Raw genomic sequence first — 5,535 nt, 5'->3', positions numbered from 1 at the left:
TCCTGGCCAGAGTATTAGACCTCAACACCATGGCTGGTGTTGGGGTCGAACGTAACCAAGGGCCTGAAAAGCAGATTACAGTTTGAGAAAAATGAAAGGAGACACCTTGGGTAAAAGTATCGACCAGTCAGAAATGGTGCTTACCTCCTCGTGCGAAGGCTAGGTTGTTGCTGGATATGTCCGGGGTAAGGAAGTACTCCTTATTATACTGCCCCACGTTCGAGATATGGGTAGTGTCACTCAGGAATGTTCGATTCGTTTCCTGGTGACAAAAATGGAAGAAACCCGTTCCGTGTTGTTGCGGGTTGGACTTGAGGTCAAAGAGATAGTTGACCTCGTGGGGTGAAGGTTCTGGCCATTTCTTAAGTTTATATAGGATATAGAGTGCGGCCAGCATTCTATATCCGTTTGGAGTTATTTGGAAGGGGGCGACACCAAAATAATTGGCCACCCCCACAAAAAAGGGATGAAGAGGGAGATAAGCTCCCGCCTCAATATGATACCGAGACCAGGCGCTGTTGACACCTCTGGGGACGTTAGCCCTCTGGTCTGCGGCAGGTTGTATAATGGAAACCCCTGTGAGGGGGAATCTCCTGAAGTAGTTAGCAATCATTCGAAGAGTTACTGAACTAGCTGGGGAAGTATACCACTCGACATCAGGCAAGTTCTGATGGCGAGGGCTGGCCCTAATTTGGATATTAGGGTCAGGAACAAGATTTTCTCGACCACTGGTCGAGGGAGCCCTTGCCTGCGAATCAGGCCGGGCAGGAGAATTTGGGCTGTTTTCAGACTCGATTCTTTTCTTGCCTGAAGATTTGGAACGGGCCATTGAAGGAGAAGGATGGGGTCTGGAAGAGGATCGCGAAAAAGGGATCTCGTGGACACAGTCAACTGGTTGATCTTCTCCCTCGAGCAGTTGGGCGAGAAGGTCGTCGTCAATAGGCCTTTCACCTCCCCACAAATCTGGCATTAAAGTCTGCATACAGAAGAATGGGGAGGTGAGGATAGAAAACTTTTAAAAGCTTTTTAGAATAACGCTGGTCGAGTATAAAAGTTAAGTTTTTATACAACAGCATTCTAACAAAAAGATAAATCTTTCTACACGAACAGTTTGAAAAATGGATCAAAGGGTGAAAGTAAAAAGTTTTTCTGAAAAAGTTTTTTCAACTCCCCTTAGGGCGGGAAAAATTTATTTTTCAACTAGCCTAAAGATCGAATTTTTACTTCGATTTTACGTCCTAAAAAGCATGATCCCGGATTTTAAACTAACTCGTAACCCTATTTCGCCTACAAAATATTCTGTCTACAAGCGTCTCGAACCTGAAGCAGATAAACTCAAACGGTACGCAGTCAGAAGCATGCATCACAAAAAATTAGAAGCGTGGGAACTCGAAAACTTACCAAGAAAAGTGATCGTGGAGATGGAAGAAAGATCTTCGGAGATCAAGAAGCTCTCGGATGGGGTCCTGAAAGTGCAGACGGAACGGTCTTCAGGAACGTTAAGGGATCTGGATTTAGGGTTTTCTTGTGGAAACGATGGCGTGCGTAAAAAGAAAATAAAGGCTTCGAAGGTCTTATATAAGTTTGTTTCTGATAGTAAAAAGTATAATCATTAGTTTCCCTTTTTCAAAGTATGGGGAAGCGGGATGGCCGTCGAAATCTTTTCTGGGGAATCGAAAGGACGTGATTAGACAGAGGTAGGTTGCTTTTTTCAAGAACACACGAAGGGTTCTGACATGTCAGGTAGGGTTACCGAAGAGTCGTTCGTCCAAAAGTTTATTTTTTGCTCATGATAAATAAACTTGGGGGGCAAATGTTATCCATAAAATTAGCATTGGTGACGTGGCGAGTAATCCCTGGACACGTGGCTGACACCTGGAAACGTTCTGCTAGAGTATCGACCAGAGGACACATTAGAAGCAGTGTAAGCCTGTCTTACCCGCGACCAGTCTGGTTGATAGTTCCGTGTACAAGGCGACATTTATGGGAAGATCTTTATGAATCCCAAATTTATCTCACACAATCTCCTGAGTATCCGATTATTTAGGAAAGAATATCTGTAACAATCTTTTGTAATCCCTCTTGAGCCTATAAATAGCAAGAGATAGCTCAAGGGAGGGGACTTTTTGGCTTTTGAAACGTGAGAGATTATAGTAATTATCCTAGGAATACCGTATTGCTCTTAAGAAAGTGGTGAAACTCATTGAACCCTAGTTCTTTGATCACTCTTCTGGTTTTTATATCAATATCATTCTAAGTGGACGTAGGTCATTACCAGATCCTGGGGCCGAACCACTATAAAATACTGTGTCTTATTTACTTTTGTCATTACGTTCTTCTCATCTCTTTCATTCATATCAAGCATATTTTGACTCCGTGTCAGTTGGCCAAATCTTGGGTCAACAAGTTTGATTTGCTATTTTGTATTGGAATGAAAGATAATTAAAAAGTGGGGATCTATTTGATAAATTTCCTCTTTCAATTTCAATTTACTTTCTTATCCTCATAAAACTAATTGTATTAATTATCTATATGGATCAATAATCAAATATCTTAGAAACTGATTCTCATTGTGTCTATATATTATCTTGTGATTTGTCTTTGTCTTTGTCATAGAAGTGGACGCTACTTAGAGACCAAACAAATATATTATATATATTTTTTCATATATGTGTTAGTGTGAAGCTGCCACCTTGATTATGTAAATCTTGTAGGATATCAACGATAGTCTTTCAAAGTGCTTTGTTTAATGGTAGAGACAATGGCTTTTGACATAGCAATTTTTTATTTTTTTAAAATATTGCTCTCTTTTTGCTCAAATAGATTTGATCCTTTGTCATCTAAGTTCTAACCAAATTTAACTTAAATTAAAAGAATGAGGACTGGTTTTCTGTAGGCTTAGATTTGTGCATTGTGAATTTGAGTAGACCGATTGTATTTCTATGTTTAGGCTATTAGTTTTGGGGTTAGAAGTCTAGAATCTGAATTTATTAACTAGATGGAGCTTTCGATTATCTCTCTATGTTTAGGCTAACAATTTTAGGTGCAACATCTTTAAGCTGTTTAGAATTAGAATTGCATGGTTGGGCTACTTCATTTTGGTGCAACATCTTTGTTAGTAAAAAACAGTTATGAAATTTTGAACATTTGGAGGGCTTATTACATGTGATTATTAAAGATAATTTACTGACGCAGTTATGTAACAGGTGGTTTGTCAATAAACTAAAGTTTATGTTCATTGGTTGGCTCAAACAACTCTAGGTCCTATAGATAATATATGCTTTACTTGCCTCAAACATGTCGTTCTTTAGGTGAACCTATTCCTGTTATTTTCTTGGATGTAATCATGTAATTGGTGAGAGTGTTCCCCTTTCTGAAACTGAGTTGGATGATTTTACTTCGACTGGAACAGGGGAGCCTCCACTCTCAAAAGCAAAGTCTTGGGTATGCGTAATTCATATGCCCATTTTTTTTATAGTTTCTTTTTGATGACCTACGAGAGAGACTTGCATTTTGTAACTTTACAAGTTGCATGCAAAAGTTTTGAATTAGTTGTTCAATAACAAGACACGTTAGTTTGTTATCATTGTTTTAGAAATGATTTTGCATTTATTTTTTTTTCTGAGTGCCTTCAGAATTCAAATCCCTTGACTTCTATCACTTATTTTCAGGTTAAAACCACAGATCCTTTATCTGGAAAACCTGCTCAACGTGAAACAAGCACAATGCCACAGTGGGCTGGTTCTTGCTGGTAGCATTTTCTTTTCCAATCTATAATAGCTAGCCTTTTGTTGTTGTTCTCAACTGTAGCACATTTAGCCTCAATCACAATTTAGTTGCTTGAAAAAATTACTGTTGCTTTGTTTCTGTCTGTAAAAGTTATCCTGACTTTACCGGAAATTATTGCCTGGATCTGCCTAAACTTTCAGAAATTTGAACAATACAAGATGTAGATATTTTGTTGTATTACACCTAAACTATGAAGAACTTTCCCTACATTTGATGTTTCCTTGCTCATAGCCTATGTGAAATTGGTTTTACCACATTCATATTTACCTTCCGTATTTTTCTTTGTTGAATTCAAATCTTATGTGTTTCTAAGAAGGGTTCAGGTAGTGTTTATTGCTTCTAATTGCTTCTGTAAGTTCATAATCCATCTCACGCACCAATTAAATTGTCAAAATAGACTTTATCTTTCTAGATGTCCATTTCAAGAATCTATTACTTGCTTGAGAGACCACTAGAATTGAAGGGATGGCTCTAAGCTTTTAAACTACAATCACTATAGTATGTTTCTTCAAAGATTTAATCCTTTTCACTTACTCATGGATTGGTTGTGGCTGGAAATACTTGGAACCAATTAAGATGTGAAAAATTGTTCTTTTATATTCATTTCTAGGTACTATTTGAGATTTATGGACCCGAATACATTATTCTTGTTCATGATCTGAGATACGAAGATTGCTAGGGTCTTATTATTTTCAGTTACAATTAAAAGAGAAACACAGCTGACTGTAAAATGTTGTTATCTCTCATTACCATGATTTTGAATAAACTGCATATAAAATTGGTATAAGACCTTGTAATATTTGATTGTTGATAGTAGATTGAAAAAGATTGCTCTCTTATGGTGTTCTTCTTGATTTTTTTGTTTGTTTTTGTTCTCTGATTTGATCTTGTTTTGAGGTTTTGAGGCAAAATGGTCTTACCTTTACTTAGCATGGCTGCTGAAATTAGCTTTACTTAGCATGGCTTCAAATTTATATATTTGGTCTTTGATTATAAGCCCTGTTTATTTTATAAAACAATTTGCACCTTCTTGTTGATTAAGATTCTAGGTCCTGTATATGGAGGTTTCACTTAGCTCTCTTCCTAGATAAAAGAGCCTAAGTTGTGGTGTATTACTAACATATTGGATTTATTGCATTGCAATTTAATATTTTTATGATCATGATTTTTTGTAGCTTTTGTGTTGTAAAGACTATTGCAATTTAATAATTTATTTTAGAAGTACGAAAAACATAAAAAAGAGTAAAATTGGCGCTGCCTGTCAACATCAACTTTCGGTGTGCTGAGATTGTTTTGGTTCTGTATTTGATTTTCTTGTGACTAATTTTTGTTTATGAGTAAAGGTTACATTAGATCTTTGACTTTTTTGTGTATAAGTTTATGGTTTTGGTTATGAACTTTTATTTAGTTCTAAGTTTCTTACGTATTCATTTTAATTATAGAGCTATGTTTCCTTGATATTGTGGTTCCTCCATGTTCAATGTTTACTTTGGTTGTTCCATTTGAAAATGAAGTCTAGGACTACTTCTCCTATAGCAAACTTGTTTAGGTTTCTTCTATTACTTCTCCTATAGCAAACTTACATTTCCAATCATCCCAAGCATACCTTAGATTTCTTATTTAGAGAGCTAATATACTTGGTGTTCTTTAGGAAAATTTGAGCTTTTAACTAATTTCAAATTTTGGTGTTGTTATTGTGGATGGGAACTGGTTTGCAAGGTACTATAGACCTGGAACTGAGGTTGG

General features: G+C 36.8%; 1 long non-coding RNA gene across 1 annotated transcript; it reads left to right on the top strand.

The window, feature by feature from the left end:
* The first annotated feature begins 3,198 nt into the window (after nucleotides 1–3,198).
* On the top strand, nucleotides 3,199–4,428 carry LOC133794016 (uncharacterized). The gene is made up of 3 exons (XR_009875082.1): nucleotides 3,199–3,444; nucleotides 3,672–3,751; nucleotides 4,400–4,428. It is a non-coding gene; the product is annotated as an uncharacterized LOC133794016 (long non-coding RNA).
* Nucleotides 4,429–5,535: the final 1,107 nt, after the last annotated feature.

The sequence above is a fragment of the Humulus lupulus genome, chromosome 8, assembly GCF_963169125.1.
Source record: "Humulus lupulus chromosome 8, drHumLupu1.1, whole genome shotgun sequence".
NCBI lineage: Eukaryota > Viridiplantae > Streptophyta > Magnoliopsida > Rosales > Cannabaceae > Humulus > Humulus lupulus.
The sequence above is the reverse complement of the archived record's forward strand: the minus strand, read 5'-3'. Positions and strand labels throughout refer to the sequence as shown.